Here is a 27,723-nt window from a genome sequence, read left to right as displayed (position 1 = left end):
AGAGAAATCAAAGGGATAGCAGTTTACAGACTATAGGACAATTTGGGCAAGAGTTAATGGTAGCCTGGACCAGTATTTTGAAACAGCTGTGTTAAGAAGTATTGGATTCAGGGGGCGCCTGGGTGGCGCAGTCGGTTAAGCGTCCGACTTCAGCCAGGTCACGATCTCGCGGTTCGCGAGTTCGAGCCCCGCGTCAGGCTCTGGGCTGATGGCTCAGAGCCTGGAGCCTGTTTCCGATTCTGTGTCTCCCTCTCTCTCTGCCCCTCCCCCGTTCATGCTCTGTCTCTCTCTGTCCCAAAAATAAATAAACGTTGAAAAAAAAATTAAAAAAAAAAAAGAAGTATTGGATTCTGATGTGTTTCGAAGATAAAGTACAGAGAATTTGATGATGAATTTGCTACAATGGTCAAAAGAAAAGAAAATGACTCTAAGGTCATAGGCCTGAGCATCTGAAAAGTGGATTTGCTATTTTTTGAGGAAGAGAAGGATGAAGAAGGCAAAACAGCCAGTTTTGGAGGAAAGATTATGAGATTACATTTGACTTGTTATGTTTTACATACCAATTAGAAAACAAAATGTGCTATATGCCCATTTAGATATATTCATCTACACTTTGGAAGATAGATCTGTTCAAGATACAGAAGTTAGGAAAATTTTATTTGATGGTATTTACATGATACATAAGCTGTGAAACTAGAAGAGAAAATTTACAGACCTGGTTCCGACAAAGATTAGAAGAATCCTGAGGCAAATCAAATTTAAAACTTAAAGGGTAAGAAGGAGTAGCGAATTAAAGAGAAGCAGTTTGTAAGAAAGAAATAAAATCAAGAGTGTGTGGTATTATAGAAGCCAAAGGAGGAAAGAGTATCTGAAGGATTTAATTACTACAAACAGGTCAAATAAGAGGTCTGAGTATTAACCATTAGAATAAGGGGAATTGGTTTCATGGGTTATCTTTATGAAAAGTTTCAGTGGAGTGTTGTGGAGGAAAGATAATTACAGTCAGTTAAATAAAGGATGGAATTCTGAGATTGGGAACAAAGCAAGAATGTCTATACAGCAGTGGACTAGATATCCTAGCCAGTAAAATAAATTAACTCGAAGAATAAAAAACTGCCTTTGTTAGGGGATGGAATAATTGTCTGGATAAGATATCCAAAAGAATCTGCACCTTAAATTTTTTTCAATTAAAAAAAATATGCTGGGGGCACCTGGGTGGCTCAGTCAGTTAAACGTCCAACTTTGGCTCAGGTCATGATTTCATGGCTCCTGAGTTAGAGCCCCCCATAGGGCTCTATGCTGACAGCGCAGAGCCTGAAGCCTTCTTCAGATTCTGTGTCTCCTTCTGTCTGTACCCCTCCTCAGCTTGCACTCTGTCTCTCTCACTCAAAAATAAAGAAAACATTAAAAAAAAAAAAAGAATATGTAAATTTATCAAGGTCTTTAAGAAAATGAGAAAATATAGTAGGATTATCAGGCCACATTAGGGGCCCAGCAGTTATTAGTAATAATAAATGTAAAGATCAGTTAATGTAGAGTTAGTTTTTTTTATGGATACATTTAATGGCACAGATTCAGTCACTGAAGAGGTAGAAGGATTTATTAAGAGTGGTATTTTTCCAGACATGTGCTTTGGAAGTTTCTCTCATTAAAAAAAAAAAAAAAAAAAAAAAAAAATTATCTTTAAAAATAAATAAATAAAAGCTGGGATGATGCATTTTCTTATTATATTTAATTATACCTTCTCAAAAGATGAAAGTATTTTCAGATCAATTATTTGTTTGTAAGAGAATATTTTTATTCTGTTTAGGACTTCCTTGTCCTGCTTTTTTTTTTTTAATGTTTATTTTGTCAGAGGGAGAGGTAAGTGGGGGGGGGGGTGAAGAGGGGTAGAAAGAAAGGGAGACACAGAATCTGAAGCAGGCTCCAGACTCTGAGATGTCAGCACAGAGCCTGATGTGGGGCTCAAAATTACAAGCCATGAGGTCATGACCTGAGCCAAGTCAAATGCTTAACTAACTGACTGAGCCACAAAGGCACCCCCTTCACCCCCACCAGCGAGACTACTTTTAACTATGCATATTGTCTGCTGAGATCTCAGAGGGGAAAATGTTTTAATCTCGTTCTTGTTTCTTCCATTGTTTGCCCAGTTATATCTGAATAAATATGTTCCATATTACTGAGAAAACATAGTCGTGTATATGAAAAATAAATTTCTCCAGCTAAGGATAAAACAGTATTCTGTTACTTTAAATATTTTCATTTAACAAAATAAAAACCAAATATATATTCATATAATTTAATCTCTTGTGTCACTATATTATGTTCAATATAGAACCAATATGGACTAATGCATTATACACAATCCTTTCGGCTGAATCGGTTGAGCTGATAATAGCATTAAAAGTTAATAGCTGTCTATTATTGAGCCAGATACTATGAAAAGGCATTTTTCATACATAAATTCTATAAAAGTTTTAATACTCAAAAAACAAAAGCAAAACTTATGAGGAGAGTCCATTTTGATCCCTACTTTGCAAATGAGGGAACTGAGGCATAGAAAGTTCAAGGAACATGTCCAGTATCAAGGATTAAGTGACAGAGCTGGATTTGAACATGAAAAATGTGGCACCAGGTGCTACATTGCTAAGCACTACATCAATTTGTATGATAGCTCAACCAATGCCCCAAACAGCCCATTTTATAGTGATTACAAAAGAAGAATTGTCATCTTTCATCAAAAGCCTTGTTTTTGGTTAACATTAATAACGTTGTGATTCATTAGATTAGTGAGACGTTTTCTTTTCCAATGCATAGATTACTGGGGAGGGTGTAGAAAACAATTCAACTTATAAATGTCATTTTCCTGCTACAACATTCTTAGCAGCTTTGTTGCAGACAATATTCATAGAGATAAAGGTCAGTCATTTAATTTTGAACATAAGAAACAAAATTTGAAAGTAAAAATAGAAACAGCAGCACTAACTTGAAAGCCTATTTTTATCATAGTCTGGTATAATGTAAAAAGTTTGGAATTTAATGTCCTAAGTATCAGGGCCCAAATTCCAGCTCATGCACAAACTAGCTGCATGATACTGCTTGGGCAAGTGATTTAAAGTTTCCAGGCTTCTATTTCCTCATCTGTATGATGAAAGTAATACTACTTCCCTTCCAGTACTATTGGGGATTAAATGAAATTAGATATTTGAAGTACCTAAGCCAAAATCTGCCCCATTGTGAGTACTCAATAAATGTCAGCAACATTATATTCTAATCTGTCCTTAAACAAAAAACTTTCCCGGGTGTGGGGTAAAACTTTGAATTTACTGGTTACTCTGAGAGATCATCAGAAAAAATAATTCGTTATTTGAAGATCTGCATCAAATATTAAACAACAGAAATACCCTGCTATACTATCATTTGATATATATTTTCAAAATGCCATGTCAATCAAAGTGATATGATCAGTAAGGTAAACATAGTATAGAAACAAATCTGAAAAAAATATTTCTAATCTAGTTGGTTTTATAATTTTGATCTTTGTTTCCTAGATTATATATAGAAACCCTTACCTCAACTAAAATTCTAAGAACATCTACTGCACTTTAATATTAAATACCTCTTAAGTGAAGGATACCATTTAAAGTTTTTAAAAAGAAAAAGAAACTATACTACATGAAGTAATATGGCTAAGAGTTCCCTTCCTCTCACTGCAAAGTGAAAATAAAAGAAACTTAAAGAGTTTTGTTTTATTTAATATAAGGATCTTTTGGAGTATATAATTTTTTACAGCAGATATCTAATTATATTTTCATCGTCCATATCCATGCACAGGGCAAAAAATTATCATTAGTTCTCAACCAAACTGATGAAAGGACCAAAAGATTAGAGAGAAAACAAATCTTTAACTTCTGCTTTCATAAATCCTTCATAACCCAGAAATCAGTAAGATCTGCTTAGTATCAAGTTTTAGGGTAAATAAAAAAATAATTCAAGCAGATTATTCTTTAAGTGTTCAATGACTTGAAATGCTGCCATACTATTCTAGACTTTTAGAAATCAATACTAGAAATGAATCAGGCTGCAAGGGATTCATCTAGTATAAGCTTCCTTCTGAATCTAGACAAAATAAGAAGAGTTATGTTATATACCACTGGAAAAGTGTCATGTAACATTGATTCACTATGTTAGTGACAGCACTGAAAAAACAAATCAAACTACTCAAGAAAGAGCAAAAAGTACACTCTACAAATGTCCTTTGGATAACATTATTAGCCCTGAGTAAAACCATGAGGTACAAAAATATATTGAAAGTGGCCATGACTCTCACTCATCTGACCTCTTAACATTTAAAATTATGAGAATTTCACTTTTCTTCAAAATATTTATCAGATATACTGTCACTATGGAATACAATTCTTTCTTCATATTTATTAAAAGCATGATTGAATCAATAAGAATGGCACAAACTACTAGAAAACTTACTGTTTTGAAACAATGTGGCTCATGTAATTTGAGCATCCAATACTTAAGCAATGCTTTGATAAGTCAAGGATGAATTCTCTTATTCTTCTCGGTAATAGGTAGAATGTTAAATACATATGATATTTTCTATTTAGGTAGTATAGAACAGCGAATCATGATTTTTTTTTAATGTTTAAGGGTAAATTATTCTGCTCCTCCTCAACAGTGGCAATGCAGATTTTGCACTAAAGCCAATTTAACAGACACCCTATTACCCATTTTCCCCTTTTATATCAAATTTAGATTAATATCCCATTGTGATTTATAACAGTCCTCTTCAAATAGCCACCATGACCTTGACTTTATTGTATGATGGTGTTATGGTCTAAAAGAATATAGGTTCTTCAGTTATCCATAAATTCAAGAGACATGGTATAATTAAAATTTAATTGGACACTACCAAGGTAGGTAAATTATATGCTACGTGTAATTCAAGTAACAAAATACTCCCTACACACAAATGAGGTAAATCCATGGCACAAATGAAAACCAAATGAAATGTCATTAAATTGCTTCTGATTCAAAGCATATTTTCTTATTATCTTCATTTTTAAAATGGATATGTAGTTCTAGGAAATTAACATTTTCCTAAAATATCTTTAAAAATAAAAAAAATCAGAAAGCCTATCCCCCAATTCCATAGTTATATTTGTCATATCCACCATGCATGAAATATTTATGGCTACCTGAGTCTCACACAAAGATGAGTGGATACCACCTCAGATTCAAGATTGTAGTCATTTTTCAGGAAAGAGTCACAAGTCCCTAAGAATTTCTGCCTGGATTAAGAAGAGTTTGTTTCATGGAACATCAATTTCTAAGCTTTTGAAAGAGCAATTTCACAATCTTTCCTGAGAAGGCATGACTATTGGCCCCCTTACAGAGACTAAGACCATGTGAGCAGGTATGGTGCCCAGTGGAAACTGATTTATCATGCTACTGTCAATAAACTACAGAAGAGTTTGGGCCAAACAAATAGGAAGCCATGGTGGAGGGCCATGGTGCAAGGAAGCCAAGTAACAGGGGAGCCAAGCGTGTGCTGGGCTAATTTAATTTTTTAAAGCTGTAACTCAGCCCACGCCTTAGGGACACAATTTCTTTCTGGCAACATTTTCTGTGAAGCTAAAACAGCTGCTTCACCTATCTCAAATCAGATACTGTACTGTTTCAAGCAAATGTTTACCAAAAATAACAATTGTCAGGCATGCTTTTCCAGAAAATTTAGATGAACAGATTACCATACCTCTCAAGTTAGGGTTGATATAAATTATATTTATTAATAAAATTTTAATTCTGATATTTTTAGTAATGTGGGGAAATTAAGCAAATGTCTAAAGATGTTAAAAAATAATGTTAAAACCATATATTTCAATAATTTTAAAATATTTTTGTTATAAAGGGTAAAAATTTATAAAATATGATTTCAATCTAATTTGGAACAGTTTTAACCATTTATAATACAGAAAGTTTAAGGTATTTAAAACAGTAAATAATCAATGAAAATTTAACAACCATTATAGTTTGCCTGATTTTCATTCTCCTAATAAAATGTTTTCAGAATACCCGGTATGACATTTTAAACATTGAGTGTATTTTCTATTTTCTACTGAGTTTTCCAACACATTTATTGAAGTCAAAACAATGAACTGTTAAAGGATTAACACTCATTTGAAAAGAAACTTTCCCCATAAGACATTAAAAATACAACATATTTACTTATTCACTGTGGGGCATAGAATTCAGTGCCATTCAATATGGTAGCTAAAATAGGACTTCTTTTCTTTTGTTTCCCAACTTTAAATGCTAAACCCTTTTTTATAATCTAAACTTTTAATCTTACAAAGATAGAATGAACATACTAAATAGAATAAAGCAAGCATGACATAGTATTTTTCTATGTATGACGGTTAGAATCAATACTATGCAAGCACAAGGAATATTCTACAACACAATGTTAGAGGACTCTTATATGCCTCGGGAAGAGAGTCTACAAGACCTCAGCAGAAGCTGAGGGTCAGAACATAAAGAAACCTATATGCAGGTCCAAGAGGTACAATAAAAAAAAAAAATGCTAGAAGGCAAATTCTCTAGCTTCTGGCTAAATTTAGTGAGATGTCATAGTCCAGATGAATCAAGTTTCAGGAAGTAGGATGAATGTCAAATGGCTTATGCCAAAGAGCAGCTTGTTCTTGCAGCATGCTTAAGGCCATTTTGTTCAGAGATTTTAGAGGAAACAACCTGCAATTGTAACTCTGAAAAGCCCACTAAAAATCATTAAAAAAATATCTTTCAGACACATTGAATTATATGAAATGACTGACTAGGCCTGCAGCAGCATCCTGAATAAACTTTTTTTTTGTTTTGTTTTTAGTAGAAAATTGTTTCAAGAGCAGAATAACTGAGAGTAAGTCCATGTAGCTTTCTGAGCCAAAGTTAGCAGATGTCCTCTTATCTTAAATGTTACATGAAAAACAAGGCAAACAGAATAAAGCATATGGACTTGACAAAATTCAGAGTTGGGTTTAAATAGAAATATACAGTGGCCAGTTTCAAAGTTGTGAATATACCTTCCTTCCAAATAATGATATGACTGACAGCCATGTGCTTGGTTGGCCACAGACACCCAGCCAGTTATTACAGCACCTCTGGTGTTGCCAAAATGACTACTATGGTTCCAAATGCCAATGCCACAACTAACACGTTAGCATCATGCTTGCAATGCTCATATCATCCTATATTAGCAACACTGATGTTCCATCTGTCAGAGACATATCTGGCACTTGAATAATAAATGATGCTATATTAGCATGACTTAACAGAACATCAATTAATAGCACCATCTGTTTATTAAAAGCAAGGACATTTGTCTAAACCTTGGCAAAATCTTGTTTTGTGAACAAATATTTTCTTTTGGTGAACTGGGTCAAAAATATTACAGCAATTTCTATCTAAAACAAATCCTTTTATAGGGACAGCATATCAAATATGATGTTGCTCTACAAGATATGCCGGAAATAAATGTCTAAACAACTTAATTCTATTTGATGGGAGGATTGCAAATGCATGTTCATGGAAGCAGAAGGAAAAAATGATGACTGTAGACACCTAGTTATGATTATACACATGGAATACATGCATTAAACATTGCACTAAATGTAATAAGAAATTTGAACTCCCTAGGGACATAAAATATAGTCTTCCAATGGGAAATTAAACAGCTTAAGTGTACATTAGAATAATTTCTGCCAAAACTTCTTTCCCTAACTACAACTACACACCCCTCAAAACTTCTACACAGTTGTTAAAGGAAATACAGAAAGAAACCAGAAACCAAAATCCACATGTGAATAAATGGGGTAAGTAGAAATGGGGGAAGTCAGAGATCTATGGGTACATAATTTAAAGAACTTGAAAATTTTGACCATCACCTTTTTATGCAGTATATATAAAGCAAATATGCAGATTAATAAGCATTATTACAAAGCATCAAAATATTCTTCAATGTAATATGACCTGTAAGTAATCCCATGGTAATGTAAAGAGAACAGTTTCTTCAATGATCTAAACATACAACTGCCGTAAATATACAACTGTAAATTTTATAATTCATACTTTTCAGAATGTATGAACTTATTCTTGTGAACCTTATAAAAATCACAAGATAAACTTGAGCACTAAACACAAAACCAGTCTTCCTCAATTAATAATATATGATTACTATGTGAAGGCATTTATAGATTTCTCACCAAACCAGTTAACTTTGTATTTATTCTTCTTGATTTCAAATCTCAAATAAGGTATACTAAGATATTAATACAACTAACCTTTGTTAAGCATTTACCAAGTATGAGATTGGTCTAATTTCTTTTGTATTCAATTCTCAAAACTCTTTGAAATAAGGATCAATATTTGTTTAAATTTCCCCGTGAGGATTTGAGAGACAAGCCCCAAAAATGGTCTAGAGTCACACAAGTATGAAGTAGCGGGACCACATTTCAGCTTCTGGGAATCTGGATCCAAAGCCACATTCCCCTTCAATGAATAAATCTATTTCCCCCTTACATGTTTGAAAATACCTGCAGATATGGTATGATAAATTACATGTACCATGGGATTATTCCCAGTCAGTTGATACCCACCTACAGATTCCTACTTCTTTCATCAGAGTGCACCAAGATCTCCCTACACTGAAAACTGACTCTAATTTTAGACTAATAATTCTTTTTTTAAAATTATTTTTTATGTTTTAAAATTTACATCCAAAAAAACCACAAAAAATAAATAAAATAAAATAAAATTTACATCCAAATTAGTTAGCATATAGTGCAACAATGATTTCAGAGTAGATCCTTAGTGCCCCTTACCCATTTAGCCCATCTCCCCTCCCACAACCCCTCCAGTAACCCTCAGTTTGTTCTCCATATTTATTGGTCTCTTCTGTTTTGTCCCCCTTCCTGTTTTTATTTTTATTTCCCTTCCCTTATGTTCATCTGTTTTGTCTCTTAAAGTCCTCATATGAGTGAAGTCGTATGATTTTTGTCTTTCTCTGACTAATTTCACTTAGCATAATACCCTCCAGTTCCATCCACGTAGTTGCAAATGGCAAGATTTCATTCCTTTTGATTGCCGAGTAATACTCTATCGTATATATATGTACCACATCTTCTTTATCCATTCATGCATCAATGGACATTTGGGCTCTTTCCATACTTTGGCTATTGTTGATAGTGCTGCTATAAATATGAGGATGCATCTGTCCCTTTAAAACAGCACACCTGTATCCCGTGGATAAATGCCTAGCAGTGCAATTGCTGGGTTGTAGGGTAGTTCTATTTTTAGTTTTTTGAGGAACCTCCATACTGTTTTCCAGAGTGGCTGCACCAGCTTGCATTCCCATAGACAAAGAATTCTTAAATCATGTCCTTCAATAGAGAGTTTAGGTTCAAGTAGGTTTTCAGGTATTTTTGAAACAACAAACCTTTCAAACCTGTTGTTCAGTTTGTTAACAATTTACTTGAACTTTGAAATAAAATGTTTTAATTTATGTGTGTCACTTTTTTTTTTAAGTTTATTTGAGAGAGAGAGAGAGAGAGAGAGAGAGAGAGAGAGAGAGAGAGAGAATGCATGAACATGAGTTGGTGTAGGGGTTGGGCAGAGAAAGGATCCCAAGCAGGCTCCACATGACACAGGGCACAATACCACAAACTGTGAGATCATGACCTGAGCCAAAATTAAAAATGGGAAGCTCAATTGACTGAGCCACCCAGCACCCCTATGTGTATCACTTTTAAACTCATCTTGCATAAGTAGGCTTTTTATAACTTAAAACATTTGGAATGCTAATTTGAACAAATAACTTATTAGTTACTATACAGAATCTTTTGTCCTCTTTATATTCTGGCAAGCCATTAATAAACATGCTAAATAGTATAAAATCAATAATGAAATCCTGTATCATAACCTCAGGCTCCTCTCTACAGGTTCAAAGCAACACATTCATCAACATTCTATAAATAATTATTTAATCAGCAACTACTACACATAAAATAAACAATCATCTATCTCCCTACAATGAAATAACATTATTAAATGTATCCTGGATCACACCATCTAATAAAGATATAAATAAAATAAAATCATCTCAGCATTATGTTAATTTACATATTCTGTTTTCCTTCTGTCATTTTCGTTCCAAGTTCACATCATTTATTACATCAGCTAAAATTTTGTTACTGGTAAACATTTATGTGATAAATCAGCAAGTTTTAGAATCTACTTTCTCACTATTTCATATACTAAATACTATCTCTTGTACGTCTGCCGTTTCTAATAACCTAAACATGCCTAAGTCCTGTAGCTTTCTCCGGTTCCTCTTTTATTTAGTATCATAAGTAATTATGACAAATACCTCCTTCAATAGCAGTGTCTAATAATCTATCTTATTTGGATTACAGAGCAAGAAGAATTAAACATCTTGAGCCAGTCTTCATCCACATGTGCAAGCTTAACTGCATAAGTTATCATCTTTCCATTTCTTCTGGAAATCATACAGATAGAAAATAAATGGAGAAAAATACAAATACATGTAGGAAAATAAATGTCCAGCTGACAGAGATAATCTAGATTTCATATTCTAGGTAGTATTTACAAAAGCAAACTGTGCAGAATTCCTTTTTGAATTGAAATTGGGCCCAAAAGAACAGTCACCTACCATGAAGGGCACTATATTTTGCAAAAACACTTGCGGAAAGAAAAAGTCTTAGGTTCTAACATGTCTACTCCAAAAAGCCTTCCACAAATAGTTGACCAAAGGATTTAATCTTACTCAAAGAGCATTAATATAAAACAGAACTAGCCAAGAAATAAAAATAATAAAATATTTACAAAGAAAGACAAATTATAAAATTGTTGAAGACCTCAGAAAAAAATGGCGCAAGATTAACTGAAAATTGTGTCCCACATAATTACTGAAAGAAGTATTAATTTTGTGTGGAAGAACACATGGTAAAAATGGGAGAACACAGAAATAAATGGAAAGACAATAAAAGATGATTCATTAATTGGAAGATTCAAGAAAGTAGTTGGAGGTGAAGAAGAAATCATGAAAATATATACAAAATTAGAAAGTCACAAGAGAAATTATGTACAAAGTAAGTTTGAACAAGGATAGCAAAAATAGCAAAATGAAACAGAAATAAATTGTAAGATTTGAAATCCAGAAGAAACCCATTGAAAATATTTTTAAATAATAATTCAAAATCTTTGTAGCACCTACAACAAGCCTAGAATGCTGATGATACTCAATAACTATCTGATTTATAAGTAAGTAAAATAAAATAAGTTGTGGCAAGAACATATGATAGGTAAAATGATACAAGATTTATCTATACTATGATACATGCTTAGAAGTCAATGAGATTTAAAGATAAAGGAAAAATGAGGGTAGTAATGGAAACAAATTCTACAAAATAATGAACTTCAGAACACTAGAAATACTTTTGTAAAATTCTCAATAAAATGTATCTATCTACAGATAAACTTCAATTATAAAAGTAAAAAAAAATATGTTAACATGCAAATCTCTGAAAATGTTTCATGAGCCCTTTTTTATAGAAAACTACTAAATGATAAACTTTAATATTTAAGAGATACTGAGAAATTTTTAATAAAAGATTGATAGGGAATATTAAATATATTTAACAATAGAAATAAAACAGAAATGAGCGTGAAGTATAGAGGAGAACCTAAATATTTTAGCCCCAACAATCTAAAAATAATATCCTTCAGAAAAATTAGTAGTAGCTTACAAATTAAAGAAGTTTGGAGATACAATAAATTTGCTGATTATTGCTCATGTATAATAGCTAGAAATGAAAAAAATATTTTTTAGTGCTGAAAAATCTAACTAAATGTTCAATTATTCAAACTCAGAAAATTTAATAGTTTTGGCTCTTGTTATTTGAAGAGAGAATTTGGGTATGGAAAGAAAACACTAATTGTATTGTTTTTTCCATGTACTGTTTTCTATTCTTTTTTTGTGAAGTATAGATATTATCCAAATAACAAATTACTAAAGTGGCTATATAAAATTATAATTTCCATAAAAATAGAGCATAAAATTGAAAAAAAATTAGGAAATTGAACTTTTCTTAAATATGAAAAGAACTAGGGGCACCTTGGTGGCTCAGTAGGTTAAGAATCCTACTCTTGGTTTCAGCCAGGTCATGATCTCATGGTCCTGAGATTGAGCCCCACATTAAGCTTTAGGCTGGGTATAGAGCCTGATTAAGAGTCTCTCCCTGCCTCTAAAAAAAATGAAATAAAAATAAATTTAAAAAAAGGCGGGGGCACCTGGGTGACTCAGTCGGTTGAGTATCCGACTTCGGCTCAGGTCATGATCTCGTGGTCTGGGAGTTTGAGCCCCACGTCGGGCTCTGTGATGACAGCTCAGAGCCTGAAGCCTGCTTCGGATTCTGTGTCTCCCTCTCTCTCTGCCCCTCTGCTGGCACTCTGTCTCTCTTTCTCTCTCAAAAATAAATAAACATTAATTTTTTTTTTTTTTTAAAAAGAGTCTCTCCCTGCCTCTATATCTGCCCCTCCCGTGCTCTCACATGTGCATTTGTAGAAATTCAGCTTCTTTTAGTGATGAATCCAGCATTGCACTGGAAGGAGAGAGAGATGAGTTTGGATACAGAGAAGAGGGAAAAACTCTTCCAGAGACACCCCTTCCTGAAGGCAATACTGCACCAATACTAAGCTGTCTTGTAGTGACAGAGTGGACAATTTCCAACACAGGAAATAGGAAGTGCCAAACTCTTGGGCATTAAAGGAATATATTCTTGTAATCTTTTTCAGGACTTTAGCAGGAAGTCTTCCCACAAGTATCTTGGACTATCCCACTCAAGGATATTTTTACAAGGTTCATGGACACCCCTAAAACTATACCTTTTCCATTTTGCTGCTGGCTCTTTTTGCACATTCCCTAATTTATTCACAAAAGCAATCTCTGCTGGACAGGGTATATGCCCAGAGAATAGGACAAGGTGGGTGGGGAAGGGAGAAAACACAACCTTGAGCTCTAGCACCATCTTCTGAAACATAAAAGAAAGGTTACTAATAGCCAGCCTATTGAACTATAAGATCCCAAGAAGACATAAAAGTTTAATTAAGGAGGGATCTGCTACTTCATATGTGAAAGCAGAAGTGTATACCTACAAACAATATGAAAACAGTCATGAAACTATGACATCACAAAAAGAAAATAATTGTCCAGCAACTGAACACAAAAGCACTGATTTGTTGAGATCTAACTGAAAAAGATTTAAAATAGCTGTTACAAAGACATTCAATGAGGTATAAGAAAACTTAGAAAGACAATTCAATGAAATCAGAGATAAAATTAATAAACAGGAGTTCTTCACCTAAGAAATTATAATTATAAAAAGAACCAAACAAATTCTGGTGTTGAAGTAGTCAATAAGGAGATGAAGAGTGCCATAGAGAGAATTGGTTACAGGGGAGACCGGAGAAAGAAAGAATAAGTGATCTGGAGAATAGGAATACAGAAATAATACAATTAGAAGAGGATTGGGACCCAAGATTTTAATAAATTTAAGAAAGCCTATGAGAATTGTCAAGCTTTATCAGAAACAAATATTAAAATAATTAGTGCTCCAGAGTGAGAAGGGAGAAGGAGATAAAGAATTTAATTTAAAAAATAAAAGAGATGGGGCTCTTGGGTGGCTCAGTTGGTTAAACGTCCAACTCTTGATTTCAGCTCAAGTCATGATCTCACAGTTGTGAGGCCGAGTCCCGCACTGGGTTCTATGCTGAGCAGGGAGACTGTATGGGATTCTCTCTCTCCCTCTGTCCCTCCCCCATTCATGCTTTCTGTCTCTCTCAAAATAAAATAAATTTGTAAAAATAAATAAAAATAAAGGAGGAAAATTTCCCAAACCCTGGGGAAGGACTTGAAAATGCAACTTCACAAAGCTAATAGAACACCCTGGTCTCTCAATGCCAAAAGACATTCTCCAACACCTAGTATAATGAAATGATCAAAATTCAATGATAAAGAAAGAAACTTAAAGGCAGCAATGGAAATATAAAATTAACCTAAAAAGGAATTCGATTATGAGCAGATTTCTCAGAAGAAATTTTACATTCTAGCAGATAATGGAATAACATATTCCAACTGTTGAGAAATAAAAACTGCCAGTCAAGAATATTTTTTCCAGCAAAGTTACACTTTAGATATGTAGGAATAATAAAAGCTTTCGTAGACAAACAAAAGCTCAGGATGTTCACTACCACTGGACCAAAAGTGCAAGAAATGCTACAAAGGAGTTTTTCAGGCTGAAATGAAAAGACAGTCATTACAGATATGAAAATATATGAAAGTACAAAACATACTGGTAAAGGTAAAAAACAGAATTAGAAAAACTAACTCTATTAGGATGGTGTATTAACCAGTTAACTGTAGTATAAAGGTTAAAGGCAAAAAATACTAAAAATAACTATAGCTACTATAATTTGTTAATGAATCCACAGCATTAAAGGAAGTAAATTATGACATCAGAAATATAAAAGGGGAGAAAGTCAGGGTGGTGCCTTTATAGGTGAACAAAGATAAGTTGTTATTGCCATAAAAGGGACTGCTATATCTACAATGTATATAAATTACAAAGCAAAAATGGTAACCACAAGGCAAAAATCTAGAGATGATTCACAAAACACTTAAAAAAGGGAAAGAAGGCATACCACCATGAAATACCACTAATTTACAGTAAGGGGCAGAAACAGAAGGGAAAAGAAAAGGAAATACAAACAACCAGAAAGCAATCAATAAGATAGCAGCATTAAGTCCTTACATATCAATTATCACTCTAAATGCAAATGGACTGAATTTACCAAACAAAAGACACAGAGCAGCTGGATAGCTTAAAACAAAACAAAAGCCTATGTGTTGCCTATAAGAGACTCATTTAAGCTCTAAAGACACACAAGCTCTAAGTGAAAGGATAGAAGAAGATAGCCAATGCAAAAGAAAACAGAAAGTGAGGATAGCCATACTTATATCAGACAAAATAGAATTTAAGACAAAAATAGTAACAAGAGAGGAAGTTTATTATAAAATGATAAATGGGTCAATACAATAAGATGATGTAACATTATAAAGGTATATATGCTGAACATTGGATCATCTGAATACATTAGTCAAATACTAACAGCTCTGAAGGGAGAAATAAATAATAATACAATAATAGTATGGGACTTCAATGGATAAATAATGCAGTAATGTATAGATCATCCAGACCTCCCACCCCCCCTCCCCCGCAAAAAAAGGGAAACTTAAAATTGAACCATACTTTAGACCAAATGGACTAAACAGATAGAAAATTCCATCCAACAGGACATACATTCTTCCCAAGTGCACAAAGAACATTGTCTAGGATAGATCATATGATAAGCAGAAAAACACTTTTAGCAAATTTAATAAGATTAAAATTCTACCAAGTATCTTTCCTGATTATACTGTTGTGAAACTAGAAATCAACAAGAAAAGCTGGAAAATCCTAAATTTGTATAAACAACACACTTCTGAACAACCAATAGGTCAAAAGAGAAATCAAATGGAAAATTAAACATTTTTCAAACAATGAAAACACAGCATACTAACTCCTATGAATGCTACAAAAGCTGTTTTGAGAGGAAAGCTTACGGCAATAAATGCATATATTGAGAAATTAGACATTTCTTAAACACCTTTAGACTTCAATGAACTAGCAAAACAAACAAAAAGCAAAACTAAGCCCAAAGCTGGCTGAATACTAGAAATAATTAAAATAAGAACTAGAGATGGGGGAAAAAAATAGAAAGATTCAACAAAACTAAGAGCTGGTTTTTCAGAAAGATACAGTTGGCAAACTTTGGCTAGGCTAATGAAGAAAAGAAAAAACAAAGACTGAAATAAAACTGGAAATGAAAGAAGAGACATTACTACTCTATTAATACTACAGAAATACATAAGATCATAAGATAATACAATGAAAAATTATATGCCAATAAATTAGATAACCTAGGAGAAATGGAAAAGTTACTAGAAATACACAACTTTCCAAGACTGAATCAGGAAAAAATAGAAAATCTGAACATACCAGTAACAAATAAAGAGATTGAATTAATCAATCTGAAGTAATTTGAATTTGAAGTAATCAAAAACTTCCCAATACAGAAAGCCCCAGGACCAGATGGCTTCACTGGCAAATTCCACCAAACATTTAAGAAAGCATTAACATGACTGCATCTCAAAATCCTCCAAAAAATTGAAGAGAAGGGAATACATCCAAATTCATATTAAGAATCCAACATTACCCTTATACCAAAGCCAGATAACAACACTAAAAAGAAAACTACAGAGCTATACCCCTGATGAATACAGATGCAAAAATTCAACGGAATAAGAACACTCAATTCAAGAACCCATTAAAAGGATTATACACCTTGACAAAGTGGGATTTATTTCAAGGATGAGAGATTATGGTTCTACATCTATACAAAACAATAAATGTCATACATCACATCAATGAAATGAAATATTTAAAAAAATCCCACCATCATCTCAATAGCTGCAGAAAAGTATTTGAAGAGATACAACACCCTTTCATGGAAAAAGTCCCCTAGCTATAGAAGGAACATACCTCCATATAATAAAGGTCATTTGTGACAAACACACAATTAACATTATATTCAATGGTGAAAAGCTGACAGCTTTTCTAGTGAGATCAGGAACAAGGATATTCAACCTCCCCACTCTTATTCAAAACAATATTGGAAGTGCTAGTCAGAGCAATTAGGCAAGAAAAAGAAAGCCATTCAAACTGGAAAGGAAGTAAATTTGTCATTATTTTCAAATGATATGATTTTATATATATGTATAAAATCCCAAAACCCAATCAAAAAACTATTAGAACTAATCAACAAGTTTAGTAAAGTTGCAGGACATAATATCAATATACGGAAACCAGTTGCATTTCTACACACTAATAATGAAACATCTGCAAGAGAAAACTATAAATAAACGAAATACTAACTATATTCATTCACTATACCATCAATACGATAAAATACCTCAGAAAAATTTAACCAAGGAAGTAAAAGATGCATACAATAAAAACTGGAAGGATTTGTTGAAAGAAATCCAAAAAGATACAAATGGAAAGACATCCATGGGTCAGAAAAATGAATATTGTTAAAATGTCCATAGTACTCAACCAAGTATAGATTCAACACAATGTCTATCAAATTCCAGTGGTACACAGTGGTACACAGAAACAGAAAAATATTCAAAATTTTTGTGGAGCCACAAAAGATCCCCAATAGACAAAGCAATCCTGGGAAAGAAGGACAAAACCAGAGGCATCACATTTCTGATTTCACACTCTCCTACAAACCTACACTAATTTAAAAAGTATAGTAAGGGCATAAAAGTAGACATGGAGCAACAGAGCAGAATAGAGAGCCAAGAATTAAAGCCTTGAATATATAGCCAACTAATATTTGGCAAGGGAGCCAAAATACCCAATGCAGAAAGAATAATCTCCTCAACAAATGGTACTGACCAAACAGGAGAAACACATGTAAAAATTGGACCCCTATCTTTCATTATTCACAAAAGTTAACTTGAAATGGATCAAAAACAGGCCTAATACTTGAAACTCCTTAAGGAGTTCCTTGACATTGGTCTTGGCAATAATTTTTTAGATATGGCAATAACTTTTTGAATAGCACAAACAATGAAAGCAAAAATCAACAAGTAGGACTATGTAATACATCAAAATGCATCTTTTCTTACTACTATATGACCCAGTAATTCCACATCTGAGTTTGTAACCAAAGGAAATGAAAACAAGGTATCAAAGAGATATGTGCACTCACTTGTTTATTATGGCATTATTCACAATAACCAAAATATGAAATCAACCTAAGTGCCTATCACCATATATATTATGATATGAATATATGTTTGTGTACACACACACACACACACACACAATGGAATTTTATTCAGTAAGGAGAAAGGATATCCTGCCATTTACAACATTATGGATCTCCCTTGAGGACATTATGCTAAGATAAATCAGAGAAAGACAAACCCTCTATGATATTACCTATCATATCATAGATATTACTTATATCATAGATATTACTTATATGTGCAATCCAAAAAAAAAAAGCTGAATTCAGAAAAGCAAAGTAAAATAAAAGCTACAAGGGGATGGGAGTTGGAGAGATAGAATGGATATTGCTTAAACGTATAAACTTGCAATAAGTAATAAATAAATAAGTCCTAGAGATTTAATGCACAGGATAGTGAATATAAACAATATTATGACATATCATAATATACAATATAATAAATATAATATATAATATAATAAATATTATCATAAGCATCAAACTTCTTGCAAGACTAGATCTTAATTATTACAACCACTAGAAAGAAATCATAATTATGTGATATAATAGAGGTGTTAGTTATTGCTACAATGGCAATCATATTATAATATATAAATGTATCAAATCAACATGTTGTACACCTTAAATTTACACAATGTTATATGTCAATTTAAAAAGTACAATAGGAACATACAAGATTTTTTCCATGACTCCTCTATTGAGATATAATTGACATACCATAAAATTGACCTATTTAAAGTATCCAGTTCAATGGCTTTTTGTTTACGACGTTGTGCATTCATCATCACAATCAGTTTTATAACATTTTTATTACCTCAGAAGAAACTAAACCTATTAGCAGTCACTCTCGCTCTCTCTGTCTGGGGAAACAAATAGTAGAGAAACTTCTAATCTACTGTGTCTCTGGATTTGCTTATTTTTGACATTTTACATAAATGAAATCATTGGTTTGTTGTCCTTTGTGACTGACTTCTTTCACCTGACGTATTAATTTCAAGATGTATTCATGTTGTAGCATGTACCAGTACTTCATTTTTAAAGAAATGTTGAAAAATATTCCATTGTGTAGATGTATCACATTTTATTTACCCATTCATCAGTTGATGGACACTTGGTTTGCTTCCATTTCAGGGCAAATATAAACTCTTAATTTACCTTTCTCTATACACGACTAAGTTTATGAAAAATATTTAAATGTACAGAGACTTAAAATTATTAATTCAGATATAAATTGCTGCGTTTCTAAAACAACGTATGCATTCTTTTAAAATGTCAATAGAATTTTCACAATGGACTAGAAGTTACCTCTCAACAGAAACAGAAACTTAGCAAGCAAGAAGGGAGTAGCACAATATATTCAGAGTGCTGAATAGGAAAAATCTGTAGTCAAAAATACTCTATCTAACACAAATATCATTCAAAATAGGAGAGATAAAGAGTTTTCCAGGCAAACCAAAAGGAAAAGAGTTCATGTCCACTAAATCAGCCCTGTGAGAAATACTGAAGGGGACTCTCTTAGTAGAAAGGAGAGACCAAAAGTGATACTATAAAGGTAGGAAACAAAAAAGCAGTAAAGATGAATATTTCTTTAAAAAATTAGTCAAGGAACTCACACACACACACACACACACACACACACACACACACAAGGATATAAAGTATAACATATTCCTAAAATGTGGAGAGGAGAAAAGGTTGGGTTTAAACTTAAACAACCATCAATTTAATACAGACTGCTATATTCATAAAAGGGTATATATAAATCTAATGGCAACCATATATCAAAAACCACAAATAAATATGCAAAGAATAAAGAGAAAGAAATCCAAACATATCACTAAAGATAATCAGAAAAGATCTTCAGCAACAACCGCAAAACAAGTAAATGGCAATAAATGCATATTACCAATAATCATTTTGAATGTAAATGGACTAATTGCTCCAATCAAACGATGTAGCATGACAGAATGGATAAAAACATTAAACCAAAGATTGTAACAAGAGACAAAGAAGAATGGTATATAATAATAAAGGGGGCAATCCAACAAGAAGATATAACATTTGTAAATATTATGCAGCCAACACTTAGAAGCACCCGAATACATAACAGATAATAAATGTAAAGGACCTAATCAATGATAATATAATAATAGTAGGGGACTATAACAACCCACATATATCAATGGACGGATCATCTAAACAGAAAATCAACAAGGGAAACGATGGCTTTAAATGACACACTGGACCAGATGGACTTAACAAATATATTTAGAACCTTCCATCCTAAAACAGCAGAATATATATTCTTTTCAAGTGCACATTCAATAGTCTCCAGAATACATCATTTATTAGCACATAAAACAAGCCTCAACAAATTCAAGAAGAGCAAAATATACACCATATATTTTTCTGACCACAAAGCTATGAAACTAGAAGTCAACCACAAGAAAAAAATTTATAAATCACAAATATGTGTAGGTTAAATAATATGTTACTAAACAATGAAAGTGTCAACCAGGAAATGAAAGAAGAAATAAATTACATGGAAACAAATTAAAATGAAAACAGAACACTCAAAAATCTTTGGGATGCAGCACAAGTAGTTCTCAGATAGAAGTTAATAGCAGCAATACAAGCCTATCTCAAGAAGAAAGAAAAATCTCAAATAAAAAAATGAACCTTACACCTAAAGGAATTAGAAAAACAACAATGAAACCTAAAACAAGCAAAAGGAAGGAAATAATAAAGATTAGACCAGAAATACATAATACAGAAACTAAAAAAACAAAAACAAAAAACAAAACAAAACAAAACAAAAATACAATAGAACAGATGAATGAAACAAAGATCTGGTTTTTTGGAAAAAAAAAATAATATTGATAAACCTTTCACCAAACTTATCAAAAAGAAAACAGAAAGAACCCAAAGAAATAAAATCATAAATGAGAAAGGAGAAATAACAACCAACACCACAGAAATACAAATAATCATAGAAAAATAATATAAACCAATAAACAGACTCTTGACTATAGAGAACAAACTAGATGGTTACCAAAGGAGTGGTAGTAGGGGGGACAGGGAAATAGAGGATGGATATTAAATAGTACACTTATCATGCTGAAAAAAATAATAATAAAATAAAATTTTAGAAAAAAAGAAAAAAGCTAAAACTATAAAATTTTTGTAAGAAAATGTAGGAGCAAATCTTCTTGAACTTGAGTTAGGCAAAAAAGTATTAGGTATGGTGTCAAAAGCACAATATAATTAAGGAAAGAGTCTTTATCATCTCAAGAAATTTAATTGTGAAAACACCTACTCTTTACATCACACTTAAAGGAAAATGACTTCAATATTTCCTGTAAAGAAGTGATTGAGCCATAGAGTTCCAATCTCTTCACATCTATGCAATATTTTGTGGAATTCTTTTCCAGTGCAATAAGAATAGATAGTGTATATATTGGAAAGAATTAAGCTTGTTTTAATTCAGAGGTTTTATAGGGAAAAAAATCCAAAAAATAGTTAAGAAAATTCCATGAACTAATTTATTTAATTTTTTAATTTAATTTAATTTAATTTTATTCTTTCTCTTTTTAAAGTTTTTTTTACTTATTTGGGGAGGCAGAGAGAGAAAAAGAGAGAAAGAAATTTTTGTATCATGTGGAATGCTTTTTTTGTTTTGTTTTGTTTTATTTTTTTTACAGTCATTCATCTTTGAGAGACAGAGACAAAGCACAAGTGGAGGAGGGGTAGAGAGAAGGAGACACAGAATCCGAAGCAGGCTCCAGGCTCTGAGCTGTCAGCACAGAGCCCGAAGTGGGGCTCGAACTCATGGACTGTGAGATCATGACCTGAGCCAAGTCGGACACTCAACCCACTGAGCCACCCAGGCGCCCCTGGAAAGATTTGTAACATGTGTTTTCACATTAAAGAAATATAGGCTAAAAGAGTGTGCATAGGAATCTTTTTAATCATAGGAAATTAAAAATGCATAAGATGCCTAAGTTTATATTTGTTTAAATATGCCTGGAAAACTCCAGGGTGATACCTCAGAAAATGAGTGGTTTTCTTTGTATGCGAGGATGTCAAGAGCCATCAGGATAGGCAAGGATTTTTTCATTGTAGTTTTTCATGTTGTTAGAATTCCAAGCCTTTGAAATATATTACCTATCCAAAAAACTAACTTATACTCATGGTTTAAATTACAGTAATCTATGTCCATAGTCTTATCTTCTGCTTGCTCTTGTTCTTTATTTCCAGGAAGAACATGACCTTCTTTGTATTTCCCAAGGCAGAGCTGAGACAAATGTAGGTAAAGATGGTGGTCAACTAAGGCTTTATTTAAAATATGGGAAGGGAAAAAGGCAATGGGGTCAGTGGTGGCAGTGGGAGGAGGTACTTGCATTTAATATAAGAGAATAAAAAATGTAATTCGGAATACAAAAATTAAAATGTAGTATTAAAGTATTAAAATTATTATAATTAAGTTAGTAGTTTTTAAACATCTTTTACTTCCTGTCCCTTTCTTCTATTACTAGGCCAATTCTTTATCCACTATCCACCCTAAACTCTTCCCTTTTGGGTCTCAGGAACTTAAAAAAAATCCTTCTAAAACTATCTACAGGAAGTCAAAAAATCACATACGTTTCTCATAATCTTCCTCCCACCTAGAATACCATTTTACTTTTTTATGTAAAGCAGCCCTGCCCCTTTTTATCTCAAACTTTTCCTTGCAGACAGTACCTTCTCTTTAATAACCAAACAGTGATTAATGTATTGTACTAAACAAAAGACTCATCTACCATTAGTATCCACCTTCAGAAACACAAAGAACTGACAGAAACATTGAAATAACAGGTTCCTTGTTGTTATTTTCTTTGAACTCATTGTCTTAGTTCCATGATTTATTTGGACTTAACAATTGTATATTTTAATAATTTCCTGACTTTCTCTTCTTTTCTTAAAAGCATTTCCAAAATAAATTCTAGCCATGGAAATATGCTTATTTTCTAAACTTATATTGAAATGTTCTTTTATGACGTATGGGAGGAAAATTTTTCTCTTCTACCTTTCCAGGTTCTTTGACTGACTAATTAAGGTGATATAAAACAGACTAAAAGGAAAAAGACAAATTTAATTTCATGCATACAGGAGCTCATAAAAATCTGATACTAAAAGAAAAGACCAAGTCAGGCAGTTTTTATACCTTTTAGACAAAGAAACAATAAATTTATGAAGAATTGACAAGAAAAAGAAGTTTGTGCTTGGGGTAGTAAATTAATGAAGTAACAAGTTTTGTTTATACTACCTACTTGGTCCTAAATTCCCTATCTCTGGTGAAAAGGATGACTTCTACCCTCATTTGATTGCTTTTTGTTTTATTGTACTTGTAAGATAATGCAATTTTTGCAAAGTGAAGGTTTGTGGAACCCCTGCACTCAGCAAGTCTGTTTGTGCATAGCATTTTTCTTACTTGATGTCTTTATGTCACATCTTGGTAAGTCTCACATTTCAATTTTTTTCATCATATTTGTTATGATGATTTGTGATCAACAATCTTTGATGTTACTATTGTAATTCTTTTTGGGTGCCAGGAACTGTATTCATATAAAACTGTGACTTTAGTTGATGAATATGCGTGTTCCAACTGCTCCAACTACTGGCTATTCCTCCACTTCTTTCCCTCTCTTCAGGCCTCCCTCTTCCCTAACACAAACAATATTGAAATTAGGCCAATCAATAATAGTACAATGACCTCTAGGTACTCAAGTGAAAGGAAGAGTCACACATTTCTCAATTTACATCAAAAACTAGAAATGTTAAGCTTAGTGAGGAAGATATATTGAAAATCAAAATGGACTGAAAGCTAGGCCTCTTGCAAAGCCAAACAAACACAAATGATAAGAAAGTGAAATAGCCTTATTGCTGCTTTAGCGGTCAGGACAGAAGATCAAACTACCCCAACAGTCCCTTAAGCCAAAGCCTGATATGAAGCATGGCGCTAACTCTCTTCTATGAAGACAGAGAGATGAAGAAGCTGCAGAAGTAAAGTTTGAAGCAGGAAAGTGGCAAGTAAAGAAGCAAACCTACAACATAAAAGTGCCAGATGAACTAATAAGTGCTGATATAGAAGCTGCACAAAGTTATCCAGAAGATCTAGTTAAGATCATTAATGAAGGTGGCTACACTACAAAACAGATTTTCAATGTAGATTAAACAGCCTCATGTTAGAAGATGCCATTTTGGAATTTCATAGCTAAATTATTAAAAGTATGGATTTCCTTTTATTCCTCAAAGATTTTTTTTTTCTAGCAGACATAGAATTATTTTACTAGTGGATCTGCTTTGTCCTATTAAGGCTTATGTTCAGCTCTGATAATGCTGTTCTAGAACACTACAATTAAGTGACCTTTTTGGGTTCTTAACTGATTGTCTGGGTGATGACTGAGGCTTCTCTTCTTTAGGTGGTTGTAGAAGTAATGTCTTTGATCACTATGATCTAGAATCTCCATTTACTTCATAATCTCTTGGTACTATCACGTCTGTTCTTTGCCAAGTCTTATGGAGTCTCACTTTGAGGACGTGTATCTTAATGAGTAAGAAAGCCAAGCTTCTAGAGTTCTTTCTTTTCATAGTTTCCCTTATCTCTGATACTCTGCCCTGAAGATTCTAGCTACATCAGCAGCCCAGAAGGCAGCTCTTTCCTTTTTCATTTTGTTCTGTTTTAAACCAACTCCCCTGGTTGGAAAACAACAATAGGTGGAAATCCAGCGTCATTTTGGAGCTCATCTCATACATTTCCCTTATTTCAAAGGTAGTATCTGTCCACTCTTGATGGTCTAATACATGAAAAATTTATTTAATATAGTCTATCAAATTTTATAATTATTTATGGTGTGAGGGTAAGGCTGATATTCACTACTCTGTCCCTGCTGAAACCTGAAGACATCCATTTAATTTCGATTAAGATTTTCTCTGAGGTCCTCTTGTTTTCCCTCCTTATATTTTCTGTGTGGTTATCACTCATTAATTAAATCACATGTATAAATCTTTCTCCAGCCTTGATAACACTCTCTAGTTATTGAGGCCCATATCCAGGTTTTTGTTGAAAATTTCCACTCCCATAGTCCACCAGAAAACCAAACACGATACATTGATTCCAAAATCATTGTCCCTTTCCCCCATTTCATAGTCCTGTTTTGCTCATTTCATTATCTCCACCTTTCAGATTAAAATATCTAAATATTATCTATCTCTCACAGTCTCTAAGGCCAACTAATTTTCTAATATTGTTTATTTCCTTGAAATAATTGTCACATCTAAAATTATAGTAGATAGGACACCTTAATTATATGTAGCAAACACATTGGTATTATTGTAAGTAGGGGAAATTTCCTTAAAGTTACAAGTTGTTTCATGTAATAAAATATCTGAAATCCATCCATAATTAAGGAATGGAGTGGAACATCGAAGGAACATATCTTACTTCATATATTTTCTCTTCTCTGGACATTTGCTTTATTTTCTTACTACAAATAAGCTTTCTTTGTTTCATTGTTCACGTGGAATAACATTATCATCCAGAGCACAAAAGTTTATATAGCAGCCATTAAAAAGACATTAGAAAGAAATCTTTGATCCCCACATCTAAATTCATAAGGAGTGGTATCATTAACTTAGATTAAGTAATATTGTCTTTTAAATAAAATCTGGAAGAAAAACTGATATTGTTCAAAGTGTCTACCAAAAGTTATTTCTGGTAGTTCACTCATAGCTGTGTTAGGCAGACAACTAGTAGATGTGTATGAATTTAACCTCCTAAGTGCTCAGAATACTCATTTCTTATAGTCCTACAAACTTCCTTAGACGATTTGTTTTCCATATAGAAGAGAACTTTTATTACAATGAGTCATGTATTGTAGTTTCTGTAATTAAGTGTGATGGAAAGAAGTGTTGAATTCAGATAACTTTTCAAATAAAGCCTCTATTGTTCATTATCTTTCTAAATTTCGGAAAGGCATTTTATATTTATGAGGTTCATATTTTTGTAAAGCATGGATAACATATTACCTATCTCATCGGCTTGTTATAAAGAATACATAATGCAGGGGCGCCTGGGTGGCGCAGTCGGTTAAGCGTCCGACTTCAGCCAGGTCACGATCTCGCGGTCCGTGAGTTCGAGCCCCGCGTCAGGCTCTGGGCTGATGGCTCGGAGCCTGGAGCCTGTTTCCGATTCTGTGTCTCCCTCTCTCTCTGCCCCTCCCCCGTTCATGCTCTGTCTCTCTCTGTCCCAAAAATAAATAAACGTTGAAAAAAAAATTTTAAAAAAAAAAAAAAAAAAAAAAAAGAATACATAATGCAGTAAGTACTCGATACAATACCTACCTAGTACCTGGTATGGCTTAATAAACCTTATCACTATTATTGCCTATTTTTCCTAGTAGACTTAAAGTCTACTTTAAGTAGACTTAAGTGTTTTCCTTTTAACTTTCTTTATCGTGCTTCAATAAACTCTTTCATATAGCTATTGTCAATAATTATATTTTATTATTTACAATTTTTTTTTAAATAATTTATTGCTTTGCAGGCAAAATATTCTGGCCAAAAAGCCATTTCCTGTCCTGAAAAACAAATCCAGAAGTTATTTTTCCGACTCTTCCATTCTGGTATTTCTTCAATATAATACTAGAAGGAAGCAACACCCTTTAAAATGCTCCTTTCTCCAGTTCTGGCAGAGAGCGAGGTGAGAAAAGCAGCGAGGCCATCTCTCCCGGGGCCCTCCAGGCTCTCCGGCCTTGGGGCTGGCAGGTGAACTGGGGGGCCGGGGGACAGGTCGCTGTCTCTGACCTGCTGGGCCCAGGCCTTGAAGCAGCCACTAAGCTCTCCCCACCGGCCGAGGGCCCGAGAAGGCGGGTCTCCGTGGACGCGAGCTTGGCCACCCTTGGGCCTCGGAGCCCCACAGATGCGGGCGGTGGGATGACCGCTCGGTCCCAGTTGGACGGGACCTCACCTCCGGACAATGGACAGAGGCTCTAACGGGCCCGGAAGGTGAGCGAAGCCCCAGTCCATGCCGGGTGTACCGGTTAACGGGCCCTAAGGCGGTTGGTCTTCGTTCGACCAGATGCTGACAATGGACGATAGAAATGGAAGAATTACTCACTGCATTTGACCAATAGGAAGACCACCCTTTGGGAAGATTTTCCTGGCCGTTGATAGAAGGCCTGTGTATATAATATGAAAAAACTGCTCTCAACTTACCCCCAAACCTTTCAAAAGAAAGCTTCTGCAAAGTCTGGGCTTTCTAGATGTAAAGAGGTTGCCGACATATGATAGAGTTAGAAAATCACACGTCTTGTGGATGCCTGTTTGGTTTATTAAAAATCATAGAAAAGAAATGTCTTTGGAAATGACTTTTTTGAAATGGAATTGTTAGACCACCTCTAGAAGCGACATCAGGAGCGACCACGTCTACGTCTGTTCAGTGGGTAAGAGGACATGAAGTAGAAGACCTTGAGGAAGAAAAGAAGGTTCTGTGCCAGACTGGTCATATTTAGAAGACATTTACATGTTATAACCATTTTGTGTGTGTGTGCTTTTTATTCCTCAGCTACTGTATAGTTAACAATGCTAAGTACTTTTTTGAAATCTCTAGTCTTTCTAGATGTTCTTAAATGTCTGATAGGTTAAAAACAGAGGTAGTAAAAAGAAATTCTGTAAATACCT

The sequence above is a fragment of the Lynx canadensis genome, chromosome C2 (assembly GCF_007474595.2).
Source record: "Lynx canadensis isolate LIC74 chromosome C2, mLynCan4.pri.v2, whole genome shotgun sequence".
Lineage (NCBI taxonomy): Eukaryota > Metazoa > Chordata > Mammalia > Carnivora > Felidae > Lynx > Lynx canadensis.
Note: the sequence above shows the minus strand (reverse complement) of the source record.